Source organism: Scyliorhinus torazame, chromosome 5 (assembly GCF_047496885.1).
Source record: "Scyliorhinus torazame isolate Kashiwa2021f chromosome 5, sScyTor2.1, whole genome shotgun sequence".
NCBI classification, from domain to species: domain Eukaryota; kingdom Metazoa; phylum Chordata; class Chondrichthyes; order Carcharhiniformes; family Scyliorhinidae; genus Scyliorhinus; species Scyliorhinus torazame.
In genome coordinates this window covers 71,144,466-71,160,633 of record NC_092711.1, presented here as the reverse complement: position 1 = coordinate 71,160,633, position 16,168 = coordinate 71,144,466, and the positions used below count along the sequence as shown (strand labels likewise).

Sequence of the window (16,168 nt, the reverse complement as noted above, 5' to 3'; positions counted from 1 at the left end):
AACATTCCTCTGCTATTTGTTTGAAAGGACCCTGATTCATCCAACTGCTCTGCTCTTTTTAACAGCCCTGCAAATTCTTCCCTTTTAAGTATTTTAACCTTTGGAAGATACTATTGCATCTGCTTTCAGACAGATCAGAAAAACTCACTAAAATCGCATTTCCAGCTCTGCCAATGACCTCAGAGGGACCCACTTTCTGTTAAAGAGCCTGTCAACCCCTCTCCGCAACTTTCCCTAACGTGCATAAACCTAACCCACCAAAATCAAATATATGTTAATTTAATTAAATGTATTAATTCTAAATCAGTGGAGATTCAAAGAACAAAGAAAGGTACAGCACAGGAACAGGCCCTTCGGCCCTCCACGCCCGTGCCAACCATGCTGCCCGACTAAACTAAAATCTTCTACACCTCCTGGGTCTGTATCCCTCTATTCCCATCCTATTCATGTATTTGTCAAGATGCTCCTTAAATGTCACAATCGTCCCTGCTTCCACCACCTCCTCTGGCAGCGAGTTCCAGGCACCCACTACCCTCTGTGCAAAAAACTTGCCTCGTACATCTCCTCTAAACCTTGCCCCTTAAACCTATGCCCCCTAGTAATTGATCCCTCTATGCTGGGGAAAAGCTCTGACTATCCACTCTGTCTATGCCCCTCATAATTTTGTAGACCTCTATCAGGCCGCCCCTCAACCTCCGTTGTTCCAGAGAGAACAAACCAAGTTCATTCAACCGCTCCTCATAGCTAATGCCCTCCATATCAGGCAACATCCTGGTAAATCTCTTCTGCACCCTCTCTAAAGCCTCCACATCCTTCTGCTAGTGTGGCGACCAGAATCGAACACCTTCTCCAAGTGTGGCCTAACTACTTAGGCTGGTTTAGCACTGGGCTAAATCACTGGCTTTGAAAGCAGGCCAAGACAGGCCAGCAGCACGGTTCAATTCCTGTACCAGCCTCCCCGAACAGGCGCCGGAATGTGGCGACTAGGGGCTTTTCACAGTAACTTCATTTGAAGCCTACTTGTGACAATAAGCAATTTCTTTTTCATTTCACTAATGTTCTATACAGCTGCAACATGACTTGTCAATTCTTATACTCAATGCCCCGGCCAATGAAGGCAAGCATGCCGTATGCCTTCTTGACTACCTTCTCCACCGGTGTTGCCCCTTGCAGTGACCTGTGGACCTGTACACCTAGATCTCTCTGACTTTCAATACTCTTGAGGGTTCTATCATTCACTGTATATTCCCTACCTGCATTAGACCTTCCAAAATGCATTACCTCACATTTGTCCGGATTAAACTCCATCTGCCATCTCTCTGCCCAAGTCTCCAAGTCTTTGGAGCGCTGCCAACCCACGGAATTATTCCACTAGCCAATAGGGATCTTTCATTTTGAAACAAACTTTATTATTAACACAGTTCCAACTACATTGTTATCACAGAAAATAGCTTACAATTAACAGTTAAACAATTCTTTACAATAAAATTAAACAATTTAACTACTAACTTATACCTTCTCTATCTCCAATTAAGCAAAGCCTATTACAGGTCAAAAGCCACTTGTAAATAAAGTTAGCAAACCCAGCGTTACTTACTATCCTGTGTAGAGAGTTGCTCTCAGCAAATGTGAGACATCCATTCAGGCACAACCTGCAAGTCGTTCTGTCTTTGGCAGACTAAAAGTTAAACTGCTTGCTGCAGACCTGGCTCCACCCATTAAATACATCTCTTTCCACGAACAGTCTCATGTCCATCTTAATAAGACTAAACACAATCCCTCAATTAACTTAACCCCAGGGAACCTTTTTTCTATGAAGAAATTTCCATTAGCACAATATAGTTTAAACAATTAAATGGTTAGCATCAATAATTATCCCCTGGGCAGCAAGGTGGGGCAGTGGTTAACACTGGGACTACGGCGCTGAGGACAGGGATTCGAATCGCAGCTCTAGGTCACTGTCGGTCTGGAGTTTGCATATTCTCCCCGTGTCTGCGTGGGTTTCACCCCCACAACCCAAAAGCTGTGCAGGCTAGGTGGATTTCCCCTTAGTTGGGGAAAAAAATAATTGGGTACTCTGAATTTATTTTTTTTAAATCAATGATTATCCGACTTTTACAACATCTTAATTGCATATCTTGCAGACACACCACCTGCCTAGATGTTAAACATGGATTTTTTAAAATATCACTGCAACAGATATATATAATACAATATATATAATAAATTTCTACATTCATCAACTGTTCAGGATAAAATTAATGTATTACATCTGCTTCTGTGGATCATTTCAGTGGAAATGTGCCCTTGCTCAGAGATTCAGCCGACAGAAATGAAAATTGGGACACCGGCCAGTGCAGACGCTCCCACTTCATCAACTGTCAAAATGAACAGGGTTCAGTCCTGGATGTGACGAATAGTAGCAATAACAGCAGAATCCAACCCCTGTAATGACTTGTGAACTCGCTGGTGTTTCTGCAAGTGGGCTGTACTTCTGAATCCTTTCCCACACACGGAATAGATAAACGGCTTCTCATCAGTGTGAAGTCGCTGGTGTGTTAGCAAGTTGGATGAATTAACAAATCTCTTCCCACACACTGAGCAGGTGAACGGTCTCACCCCAGTGTGAACTCGCTGGTGTGTCTGCAGGTTGGATAACTGAGCGAATCCCTTCCCACACACTGAGCAGGTGAATAGCTTCTCCCCAGTGTGAACTCGCTGGTGTCTCTGCAGGTGGATTGAATCAATAAATCTGTTTCCACAAACTGAACAAGTATACGGCTTCTCCCCAGTGTGAATTCGCTGGTCTGCTCAGGCTGGATGGATCTCCAAATTCCTTCCGACACACGGAGCAGGTGAATGGTCTCTCCCCAGAGTGAACTCGCTGGTGTGTTAGCAGGCTGGACAACTGAGTGAATCCCTTCCCACAGTCAGAACAGGTGTATGGCCTCTCTCCCGTGTGAACTCGGGAGTGTGTGTGCAGGTTGGATGAATCTCCGAATCCCTTCCCACACACGGAGCAGATAAACGGCATCTCCCCAGTGTGAATTCGCTGGTGTCTCAGTTGGCTGCATAACTGAGCGAATCCCTTCCCACACACAGAACAGATAAAAGGCCTCTCCCCAGTGTGAATTCGAAAGTGTGTGAGCAGTTTGAATGAATCTCCGAATCCCTTCCCACACACGGAGCAGATAAACGGCATCTCAGTGTGAAGTCGCCAGTGTGTAAGCAGACTGAATGAATGGACGAATCCCTTCCCACACAGCGAGCAGGTAAATGGTCTCTCCCCAGTGTGCACTTGCTGGTGTTTGCGTAGACTGGAAGAAGTAGTAACTCCCTTCCCCCACGAAGCAGGTGAACAGTGTGACCCCGCTGTGACCTCACTGGTGTGTCAGCAGGTTGGATGAAGCAGTAAGTCCTTTCCCACACTGAGAGCAGGTGAATGGTCTCTCCCCGGTGTGAGTGTGTCAATGAGATGGGGAAGTAATTCCCTTCCCACAATTGCCACGTTTCCACGGATCCCCCCCTGGTGCGGGAGTCTCGGTGCTTTTCCAGTCACACTGATGGTAAAATGACTGATGGCCGACTCCGTCAGATCTTGGGATGTGAAGTTGGGTTTGAGATTTCTTGCTGCAAATCCTCCCCTTTGAATATCCTGTTAAAGGAGTTTACAAATATCATCACTGTCAATACAGCTCACAAATTCAGAACAGACAATTCTAGTTGCTGTCACACACTCTCTCCCTCTCTCTCTCCCTCCATTCTCACTCTGCTGTATCTAAGATACACACTCCTTATTCTCCAGAAGGTGGTAATTCATGCTGATCGACAGATCGACACACAGCGTTTCCTGTTCTCGACCAAGAGATCATATATCCTCAGAAATAAGAGCAGCAGTAGGCCATTCGGCCCATCAAACCTGTTTTTCCGTTTAATAAGATCACAGCTGATCGGATTGTGACCTTAACTTTGTTTCCTTCCTGTCACCCGTAACCCTCGACTCCATTTCTGATCAAAACTCTAACTGAGCCTTGAATATATTTAATGGTGCAGCCTCCACTGCTCTCTGGGGAAGAGAATTGCAAAGACTAACCACCCTCTGAGGGACGACATTTCCCCTCATCTCCATCAGAAATGGGGACCCACTTGTTCCAGAATCCCCCAGGAGGGAAACATCCTCTCTTCATCTCCCCTATCATGTTCCCTCAGAATCTTATCTGTTTCAATATGGTCACCTCTAAACTCCAATGAGTACAGACCCAACATTTCCTCATAACACAACACCTTCATCCCAGGAATCAGCCCGCTGATCCTTCTCTGAATTGCTCCCAATGCAAGAATCACCCTCCTCAATTAAGGAGACTAAAAGTGTGCACCGTACTCCAGGTACTGTCATCTGACAGTCATGACAGAGACATGGCTGCAAGATGACAAGGGCTGGGACCTGAATATTCAAGGCTGCGTGACTTTTCAGAAGGACAGGAAGCTGGGAATATGCGGAGGGACAGCTCTGTTAATTAAGGACGGCATTAGTACAATAGAGAGAGATGACCTTAGTTATGGAGATCAAGATGCACAATCAGGTTGGGTATCGATAAGAAATGATAAAGGTAGGAAGTCACTTGTGGGAGTAGTTTCTAGGCCCCTGAACAGTAACCACACTGTAGGACGGACGGAGAATACAGGGAGGGACAATGGCTTGTGAGAAAAGTACAGCAATAATCATGGGTGATTTAAATCTACACATAGATTGGGCAAATCAGATTGGTAAAGGTAGCCAGGCAGATGAGCTCGCAGAGTCTTTTTGGGACAGTTTCTTAGAGCAGCACATGCTAGAGCTGACCAGAGAGCAAACTATCGTAGATCACCCCAATCACTGAATTGTTCGGGTGCAGAAGGCCCATCGTGTCTGCACCGACTCTCCAAACAAGGATGATGACTTAGTGTCATTCCCCATACCTCCCTTGACAACTTTGCGCCTGAAAATATTGCTCAATACTGGGTTACAAAGTCCTTGGGGTTAAACCCAGCAGCTTCTCCTGCATCGCCACTCCAGCCAAATTGCTACAACAAACCAAAGGGAATTGGATAAGACCTTGGAAAGAAGAAATGCTGCAAGGAAGAGAAGAAAGGGCAGGGGAATGGGATGAGCCAGCATGGGTATGATGAGCTGAATGGCCTCCATCTGTATTGTAATCATTCAATCATTCTGTGAAAAAGGACTGTAACTGGAGGCCAGAGACTAACCTCCACAACCAACACCCTCCGCAATACAAATCCGTTCTTAATCTCTGCTTCTAAACTTGGGTTCTGTGAGAAACACCTCCAACAAAATAATAGCAAAATACTGTTGTTGCAGAAAATACTCAATATGTCAGCGAGTAATTGTGGCAGGAGAAACAGAGATAATATCTCAGAGTGTGCAGCATCAATACGAACAAGGAGCAGGAGCCATTCAGCCCCTCAAGCCTGCTCCACCATTTAATAAGATCATGGCTGATCAGATAGTAATTCCAAATCTTCAATTATAGGGAATAAATATGGTGCAGAATTTTTTTATTTTTAAAAAATATATATTTTATTGAAGATTTTTCGATCACAATTTTTTCCCCTTACACATCAAACATAACAAAAAAGAAAATTTAACAGTGAACAAATGGCTAATCAACATGGTAAACTAATCATTTAACATAAACTAAATCTTTCCACCCCCCCCCCCCCTCCCCCCTGGGTTGCTGCTGCTGGTCATCTGTCTTCCCTCTAACGTTCCCCAAGGTAGTTGAGGAATGGCTGCCACCGCCTGGTGAACCCTTGAGCCGATCCTCTCAGCGCAAACTTCATCTGCTCCAGTTTTATGAACCCCGCCATATCATTTATCCAGGCCTCCAGTCCGGGGGGTTTCGCTTCCTTCCACATGAGTAAAGTCCTACGCCGGGCTACTAGGGACGCAAAGGCCACAACGTCGGCCTCTTTCGCCTCCTGCGCTCCCGGCTCATCCGCAACTCCAAATAAAGCTAGTCCCCAGCCTGGTTTGACCCGGACCTTCACCACCTTCGAAATCACTCCCGTCACTCCCTTCCAATACCCTTCCAGTGCCAAGCACGACCAAAACATGTGTGCGTGGTTTGCCGGGCTTCCGCCACACCTCCCACACTTGTCCTCCACTCCGAAGAACCTGCTCAACCTTGCCCCCGTTATGTGTGCTCTATGTAGCACCTTGAATTGAATCAGGCTAAGCCTGGCGCAGGAGGAAGAGGAATTTACCCTGCTTAGGGCATCAGCCCACATACCCTCCTCTATCTCCTCCCCTAGCTCTTCTTCCCACTTTCCTTTTAATTCACCCACCAGCTCCTCCCCCTCTTCCCTCATCTCTCGGTAAATCTCTGACACCTTGCCCTCCCCGACCCACCCCCCCGAAAGCACTCTGTCCTGGATCCCCTGTGCCGGGAGCAGCGGAAATTCCCTCATCTGTTGTCTTGTGAACGCCCTCACCTGCATATATCTAAGGAAGTTTCCCCGGGGCAACTTATACTTTTCCTCCAATGCTCCCAAGCTCGCAAACGTCCCATCTATAAATAAATCTCCCACCCTCCTAATTCCCAACTGGTGCCAGCTCTGAAATCCTCCATCCATCCTTCCTGGGGCAAACCTGTGGTTGTTCCGGATTGGGGACCCCACCAGGGCTGCCCGCGCACCTCTCTGTCGCCTCCATTGTCCCCAAATATTCAATGTTGCCGCCGCCACTGGATTTGTGGTAAACTTTTTTGGTGAGCGCGGTAGCGGCGCCGTCACCAGCGCCTCTAGGCACGTCCCTTTCCAGGACTTTCTCTCCAATCTTTTCCACGCCGCTCCCTCTCCCTCCATCATCCATTTACGAATCATCGCCACATTGGCGGCCCAATAGTAGTCGCCCAAATTCGGTAGCGCCAATCCTCCTCTGTCTCTGCTACGTTGTAGGAACCCCCTCCTTACCCTCGGGACTTTCCCTGCCCACACGAAGCTCGTGATGCTCCTGTCTATTTTTTAAAAAAAGGTCTTAGTGAGTAGTATAGGGAGACATTGAAATACAAATAAGAACCTCGGGAGGACCATCATCTTAATTGCCTGCACTCTGCCCGCCAACGACAGAGGCTGCATGTCCCACCTCTTGAAGTCCTCCTCCATTTGGTCTACCAATCGTGTCAGATTACGTCTGTGTAGGGTTCCCCAGCTCCTAGCGATCTGAATCCCCAGGTATCGGAAGTTTCTTTCCACTTTCCTTAGAGGCAGGCCTTCTATCTCTCTACTCTGGTCCCCAGGGTGTATCACGAATAGTTCACTCTTCCCCATGTTAAGCCTATATCCCGAGAAATCTCCGAACTCCCTCAATATCTGCATGACCTCGGTCATCCCCCCCCACTGGGTCCGTCACATACAACAGTAGGTCATCTGCGTATAGCGACACTCGGTGTTCTTCTCCCCCTCTAATCACCCCTCTCCATTTCCTGGAGTCTCTCAACGCCATGGCCAGAGGTTCAATTGCCAACGCGAACAACAATGGAGATAGCGGGCATCCCTGTCTTGTTCCCCTATATAGTCGGAAATACTCCGATCTTTGCCGACCCGTGACCACACTTGCCGTTGGGGCCCCATAAAGGAGTTTGACCCAGCTAATAAACCCGTTCCCGAACCCAAACCTCCTTAACACCTCCCATAAGTACTCCCACTCCACCCTATCAAATGCCTTCTCTGCATCCATTGCCGCCACTATCTCAGCCTCCCCCTCCACTGGGGGCATCATTATCACCCCTAATAGTCGTCGCACGTTGACATTCAGTTGTCTCCCCTTTACGAACCCCGTCTGGTCTTCGTGCACCACCCCCGGGACACAGTCCTCTATCCTCGATGCCAGTACCTTTCCAGCAATTTGGCGTCCACATTCAATAATGAAATAGGTATCTAGGACCCGCACTGCAACGGATCTTTATCCCGCTTCAGAATTAGCGATATCGTCGCCTCCGACATTGTCGGGGGTAAAGTCCCTCCTTCCCTGGCCTCATTAAACGTCCTCACCAACAGCGGGGCCAACAAGTCCACGTATTTTCTATAAAATTCCACCGGGAACCCGTCTGGTCCCGGAGCCTTCCCTGCTTGCATATTCCCCAGCCCCTTAACAACCTCGTCCACCCCAATCGGTGCCCCCAGGCCTTCCACCTCCTGCTCCTCCACCCTCGGGAACCTCAATTGATCCAGGAACTGCCGCATCCCCTCCTCTCCCTCCGGGGGTTGGGACCTATACAGTCCTTCATAAAAGGTCTTAAACACCTCGTTTATCTTCCCTACTCTCCGCACCGTAGCTCCCTTTTCGTCTCTAATTCCCCCTATCTCCCTCGCCGCTGTCCTCTTTTGCAGCTGATGGGCCAGCAGGCGACTAGCCTTTTCCCCATATTCATACCTCCTCCCCTGTGCCTTCCTCCACAGCACCTCCGCCCTTCTTGTGGTCAAAAGGTCGAACTCCGTCTGGAGTCGTCTTCTCTCCCTGTACAGTCCCTCCTCCGGGGTCTCTGCAAATTCCCTGTCCACCCTTAAAATCTCCCCCAGTAATCTTTCCCTTTCCTTGGCCTCTGTTTTCCCTTTGTGGGCCCTAATGGAGATCAGCTCTCCTCTGACCACCGCTTTTAATGCTTCCCATACCACTCCCACTCGGACCTCCCCGTCGTCATTGGCCTCCAGGTACCTCTCAATACATCCCCGCGCTCTTCCACACACTCCCTCATCCGCCATCCATCCCACATCTAATCGCCAGAGTGCTCGCTGCTCCCTTTCCTCTCCTAGTTCCAGGTCCACCCAGTGTGGGGCATGGTCCGAAACCGCTATGGCTGAATACTCAGCTTCTTCCACCCTTGAGATCAACGACCTTCCCAGAACAATAAAATCTATCCGGGAGTACACTTTATGGACATGGGAGAAGGAGAACTCCCTGGCCCTCGGTCTAAGAAATCGCCATGGATCCACTCCCCCCATTTGGTCCATAAACCCCTTGAGCACCTTGGCCGTTGCCGGCCTTCTTCCGGTCTTAGATCTGGATCTATCTAACCCTGGGTCCAGCACGGTGTTGAAGTCCCCTCCCAATATCAAGTTTCCTACCTCCAGGTCCGGTATACGACCCAACATCCGTCTCATAAATCCCGCATCGTCCCAATTCGGGGCATATACGTTAACCAGCACGACCTCCATTCCCTCCAGCCTGCCACTCACCATTACATATCTTCCTCCGCTATCTGCTACAATGCTCCTTGCTTCAAATGCTACCCGTTTCCCCATCAATATGGCCACCCCTCTATTCTTTGCATCTAGCCCTGAGTGGAACACCTGTCCCACCCATCCTTTCCTTAACCGAACTTGGTCCGCCACCTTCAGGTGCGTCTCCTGGAGCATAGCCACGCCTGCCCTTAGTCCTTTCAAGTGCGCAAGCACTCGGGCCCTTTTAATCGGTCCATTCAGGCCTCTCACGTTCCACGTGATCAGCCTCACTAGAGGGCTACCTGCCCCCTTCCCGTGTCGACTAGCCATCACCTTCTCTAGGCCAGTCCCGTGTCCCGCCTCCGTGCTCCCACTCGCTCCCCAGGCGTCGCATTCCATCTCCATCCACCCACTCTTTCGCCAGTTCCTCTTTGATTTCCGCAGCAGCAACCCAGTTATCCCCCCCAACCCCCTCCCCCCCGCTAGATCCCCTTCTAGCGGGATTGCTCCCCCCATATTACTTCCGCAAGTCAGCTGACTTCAACTGACCCCGGCTACTCCTGCTCCCTCCCTGACCCCCCCCCCCCCCCCCCCGTGTGGGGAACTCCCATCTGCCTTGCGCCTGTCTTCCCGCCATTATCTTTCTGGCGCGGGAACATCCCTATATCTGACCCGCCTCTTGTGGCGCAGCTCCCTTTCCCCTCCCACTCCCATTCCTCATTCTCCGCCTATGTCCCTTCTTTCCCCCCTCACCGACGCCCACATTTCTTAGTGTCTCCCCCCTTCCCAATTTACTTCTCTATTTACATCGACAATAACATTCCCTACAGTATCAGTACCTCAGTTCCGATCCAATTTCTCCTCTTTAATAAAGGTCCATGCTTCTTCCGCCGTTTCGAAATAGTGATGTCTCTCCTGGTACGTGACCCATAGTCATGCCGGCTGCAGCATCCCGAACTTCACCTTTTTGTGTAACACCTCCTTGGCTCGGTTAAAACTCGCCCTCCTTCTCGCCACCTCCGCACTCCAATCCTGGTACACCCGTACCACTGCATTCTCGCATCTGCTACTCCGTAATTTTTTAGCCCATCTCAGGACCCCTTCTCTATCTTTAAGGCGGTGAAATCGCACGATTGTCGCCCTATGTGGTTCTCCCGCTTTTGGTCTTCTCGCCGGGATCCGATGGGCCCCCTCCACCTCTAAGGGGCCCGCCGCAGGGGCCTCAGCTCCCATCAACGAGCTTAGCATCGTGCTTACATAAGCCCTGCAATCCGCTCGTTCCACTCCCTCAGAGAGACCCAGTATCCGAAGGTTCTTCCTTCGCGCTCTGTTTTCTAGGGCCTCAATCCTTTCAATGCACTTTTTGTGGAGCGCCTCGTGCGTCTGTGTTTTGACCGCCAGGCCCAGGATCTCGTCCTCATTATCCGTCACCTTCTGCTCCACCACGCGGAGCTCTGTCTCCTGGGTCCTTTGTGCCTCCTTGAGCCCCTCAATTGCCTGTAGCATCGGGGTCAGCACCTCCCTCTTTAGTAGCTCCACACACCGTCTCAAGAATTCGTCTTGCTCGGGCCCCCATGTCGCCTGGGCTTTCTCCGCCGCCATCTTGTGTCTTCTCCCTTTCTGTCCCTATCGTCAAGGATTCCTCGCGCTGCAGCCGCTGATATTTTCCTCTTTCGTTGGGGGGGGGACTCCCTACTCACTCACCCCACACCGGGTTTCGTCGCGCGAAAATTTCCCGTTGGGGCTCTTAAAAGAGCCCGAAGGTCCGTTGGAGCTGGAGCCACCGAAACGTGCGGCTTAGCTGGTCATTGCCGCAACCGGACTGTGGTGCAGAATTTGATGGTTAATATCAACTGATGAACAGAAGAGAAATGATCTCCAGTTCAGGAAAAACTGGGAAGATAAAGATGGTAAATCAGCAGCACATAGCCGAGGGATGGGCAGCAATGAAACCTTCATTCAGACAAATTGAAAGAAATAACAGGTAAAATACCAAACGTGGTGAAAATAAATCTCCTATCTACTTCACAGCGCCAAGGACCCGGGTTCGAACCCAGCCCTGGGTCACTGCTCCCCGTGTATGCGTGGGTCTTACCCGAAGAATCCAAAGATGTGTAGGGTAGGTGGATTGGCCACGTAAATTGCCCCTTAATGGAAAAATTAATAAAATAAAATAAATCCACTATTAGAGGCAGAAGAAGTTAAACAATGGCAGAGAGGTGATCAGGGAGGGCAGAGGCATAACAGAGCAATGGGTGAAATATGGATTCAGATCCACAGTAAAGGAGCCAAACCTGCCCCAGAGCCCTGGAACCAGAGCATAGATAACAAAGCACAACACTAAAAACTCTAAATTAAAGATTAATGCTCAACAATACTCACCTCTGGAACAATTTCACTGGTTTCAAATTTAAACCCTGCTGCTGGAGCAGCAGCTCGAAAGAATTCTCTGGAATCAGAGAAAAATCACAGTCTTCAAATCTTCTAACTCCCTGGAAAAGGAGATTACAAGAGTCATGTGGCAATTGTGGTTACAAATTGAGAGAGAAACATTTTTTCTTGATTTGAGATTGCTGTGTAACTACTCCCATCTTAACCTCTTGTAAAAGGTGTTTAAGGAGTTTTCAAAGTCCGTCAGTCAGGGATGCAAATTCATAACATTCTCTCCTTCTGTTTCCTGGTGTAGGATTACTTAAGATGGGATATACTTAATTGGAAGCAGTTCCGACAACATTCACTGAGCTGATTCCTGGCTAGAAGGAGTTGGTTTCATAAGGAAATGTTGACCAAGTGTGAAACGGATTTTAGATAAACGAGAGGCGATCTTACTGAAGCATACAAGTATTTGAGGGCAGTTTACAGGGGAAGTGCTGGAAGGATGCTTGCCCTCAATAGGGAATCTAAAACTGCAGGGACAGTTTAAACATAAGGGCTTAAGACGGAGAACAGGATAAATTGCTTCTCTCAGAGAACCAGTAGCTGGTGAAATTCTTTCCCCCAGTAAACAGTGGAGGCTGGGCCATGGAGTATATTCAAGGCTGTGTTACACAACATTTTACTTGTTAGGGACAGGAGGAAAATGGAGTTAATGATCAGATGAACCATGGGTTTATTAAATGGCAGAGCAGCCTCAATGGTTTGAATGGCCTTCTCCTGCTGCTAATTCTGATGATCTTATTCTTCTGTTATTAAAATGGCATCAGATGCACCCTGATTTAGCTGGTTTAGCACACTGGGCTAAATCGCTGGCTTTTAATGCAGACCAAGGCAGGCCAGCAGCACGGTTCGATTCCCGTACCAGCCTCCCCGAATAGGCGCCAGAATGTGGCGACTAGGGGCTTTTCACAGTAACTTCATTGAAGCCTACTCGTGACAATAAGCGATTTTCATTTTCAATACATACATACATAGAATTTACAGTGCATAAGCAGGCCATTCAGCCCATCGAGTCTGCATCGACCTTTGGAAAGAGCAGCCTACCAAGCTCACACCTGCACCCTTTCCGCGTAACCCAGTAACCCTACCTAACCTTTTTTTTGGGACACCAAGGGCAATTTATCATGGCCAATCCACCTAACCCACACATCTTTGGACTGTGGGAGGAACGTGAGCATCCAGAGGAAACCCACGCAGACATGGGGAGAACGTTCAGACTCCGCACAGTCAGTGACTCAAACAGGGAATCGAACCTGGGACCCTCAAGCTATGAAGCAACTGTGCTAATCGCTGTGCTACCATGAAGCAAGTCCCCCCTCAAAACTGGACCTTTCAATCAATGAGTCATACATTTTCTCTCCTGGTCACTGGAACCCTGAAGCCCCTTGGGCGTCATGGTGGCAGAGTGGTTAGCATTGCTGTCTCACAGTGCCAGGGACCTGGGTTGAATTCCGGCCTTGGGTGACTGTGGAGTTTGCACATTCTCCCCGTTTCTGCGTGGGCTTCCTCCGGCTGCTCTGGTTTCCTTCCACAGGTCAAGTGGGGATAGGGTGAAGTGTGGGCCTAGGTAGGGTGCTCTTTCAAAGGGTTGGTGCAGACTCGATGGGCCTCATTCCACACTCCAGGGATTCTGTGATCAAAGAAGCCAGGATGGCCGCGCATGCGCTCTGCTCTCCGCTGATGGAAGGTGGCGGCGGTGGAACTGGGCCTGATTCCCGATAAAAGCCCCGCAGCTACAAACTCGGGTCCTGCAGAGTCTTATTCCGATCGGGGGACCTGCACCGGGTGTTTATAAAGCCTCCGTTCTCTCCCGATCCCGACTCCATTCCTCCCTCCGCCCCACCGACTCACCCGCCCAAAAAGCCTCTCCCGTACTCGCAGGGCTCCGAAAAAAAGTGGTACTGCGCCTGCGCACTGGGTTCCTGTGAAGCGAATAGGGCACATTCACTGCCGCGGGGCATGCTGGATAATACATGCACCATTTAAACATCAAACTGTTAAAACAAAATAACTTTCTTAACATTTGAGATGAATTCATTTAAAAATGTGATGAATTGTGAATTGGTGATCTGCTATGCCTCATTTCTCAAAGTTCTCCTGTGCAACCATGCAGAGTTTTTAAAGCGTTTTGTACTATTTCCTCTCTCTCATCCCTCATCTGATGTTTCTGACTCTGGCTGGGTTCAATCACAGTCACTGGTGCCTCTCTGTTTCCCTCTCCATCGTTAATTCTGACTATTCACTATTTTACAGAATAATACTGCACAAATTAAATTAAAAAATGAAAATCACTTATTGTCACAAGTAGGCTTCAAATGAAGTTACTGTGAAAAGCCCCTAGTCGCCACATTCCGGCGCCTGTTCGGGGAGGCTGTTACGGAAATAGAAGTCATTCGGCTCATTATGCCTGTCCTGGCTCTTTGGAAGATCTCTCCAATTAATCCCACAGCCCAGCTGGCAGAGTTAGAACAATGTATATCTGCTTTAATCAAGAGTTTAATGGAAAAGGTTTTCAGTTGGATAGTTCACAGTTGCATTCACCCCGGTGGAAAATTGATTGTCCAATTTATTGAGCAGATATTAAGTGCTCACCATTAGTTATGCACACAAAGCACCTGACTGAGTTAATTCAACAATTGACAGACTGCACAAACCACAATGACATTATTAATAAAGGGTCAAGTTAAGGGAGTATCCTGGTGTGATAGAGCAGATGAATTATGGGGTTACAAATTAAAGGCATTAATATCCTGCAATGTCAAAATCAATATCAGAATCATATGTCACAAGTAGGCTGACATTAACCCCAGTACAGTGGGGGGCACGGTAGTACAGTGGTTAGCACAGTTGCTTCACAGGTCCAGGTTCGATTCCTGGCTGGGTCACTGTCTGTGTGGAGTTTGCATGTTCTCCCCGTGTCTGCGTGGTTTTCCTCCCTGTGCTCCGGTTTTGTCCCATAGTCCAAAAATGTGCAGGTCAGGTATAGGCCATGTTAATTTTCCCTTGGTGTCCAAAAAGGTTGTGTTGGGTGGGGTTACTGCGTTATGGGGCTAGGGCGGGGGTATGGGCTTAGGTATGCTCTTTCCAAGGGCTGGTGCAGATTCGATGGGCCGAATGGCCTCCTTCTGCACTGTAAATTCTATGACACTCTATGAACACTGTAAAGATCCAAGATGGCGCCAGAACATGGCGACTCTCTGCGAGCTCTCGCCCCACACCTTTTTCTTTTATCTCCTATCACCATTCTGACCTACTAAAAGTATTTTCCACTTCTTATATAATTACTAATAATGTTCTTCTATGTTTTCTTACAGGTTTGATGTCCTGTAAGAACACTATTCACGACGCCCTATGCTGCTTCTGCTCATGTATTTGCTCTGTTTGGCCCTTTGACCCGCACTGTAACCAACCACTGTTTGTCGATGTACCATTTGTCAATGTACTCTGTTGATTATTCTTTTTGTCTATTATGTATGTACTGTGAACCTTCCCACGGTCGCAGAAAAATACTTTTCACTGTACTTCAGTACATGTGACAATAAATCAAATCAAATCAAAAAAAAAAATCGAAGTTACTGTGAAAATCCCCTAGTCACCACATCACAGCGCCTGTTCGGGTACACAAAGGGAAAATTTGGAATGCCCAATTCACCTAACAAGCATGTCTTTTGGGACTTGTGGGAGGAAATCGGAGCACCCTGGAGGAAACCCATGCAGACACTGGAAGAATATGCAGACTCCGTACAGACAGTGACCCAAGCCGGGAATCGAACCCGAGTCCCGAACGCTGTGAAGAAACAGTGCTAACCACTGTGCTACCGTGCCCCCCATTATCACTCAGCTGGAATGTTGCCATATGAAAGGGCACCGCAAACCTGTCAGAGGAAACAAGCCAATTCTTTTTTTTAAAATATATTTTATTCAAGATTTTTTTGCCAAACATAACAGTACATAGTGTTTCTTTTACACAACAATAAAGCAATATAAATAACAGTGGCCAGTTTTAAACAAATAAATAAATAATATATGAACAGAAACAAAAACAAAACGAAATGGCAACTGCCTTGTCAAAAATAAATACTCTCCAAAGATACAATCCAACAGTTCAATATACAATTACCTATAACAAATGTCTATACATATACAATAACATCCCTGAGAGTCCGTCCGATTCCTCCCCCCCACCACCCCCCCTCCCCCCTGGGTTGCTGCTGTTGTCTTCTTCTTTTCCATTCCCTCTATCTTTCTGTGAGGTATTCGACGAACGGTTGCCACCGCTTGGTGAACCCTTGAGCCGAACCCCTTAATACGAACTTAATCCGTTCTAACTTTATAAACCCTGCCATGTCGTTTATCCAGGTCTCCACACCCGGGGGTTTGGCTTCCTTCCACATTAACAATATCCTGCGCTGGGCTACTAGGAACGCAAAGGCCAAAACATCAGCCTCTCTCACCTCCTGCACTCCCGGCTCTTCTGCCACCCCAAATATAGCCAACCCCCAGCTTGGTT

At 48.2% G+C, this 16,168-nt stretch overlaps 1 long non-coding RNA gene across 1 annotated transcript; it reads right to left on the bottom strand.

The window, feature by feature from the left end:
• Positions 1 to 3,197: 3,197 nt before the first annotated feature.
• On the bottom strand, positions 3,198 to 13,575 carry LOC140418354 (uncharacterized). The gene is made up of 3 exons (XR_011944962.1): positions 13,510 to 13,575; positions 11,605 to 11,714; positions 3,198 to 3,655 (listed from the first exon to the last, which is right to left on the bottom strand). It is a non-coding gene; the product is annotated as an uncharacterized lncRNA (long non-coding RNA).
• Between the last annotated feature and the right edge of the window lie 2,593 nt (positions 13,576 to 16,168).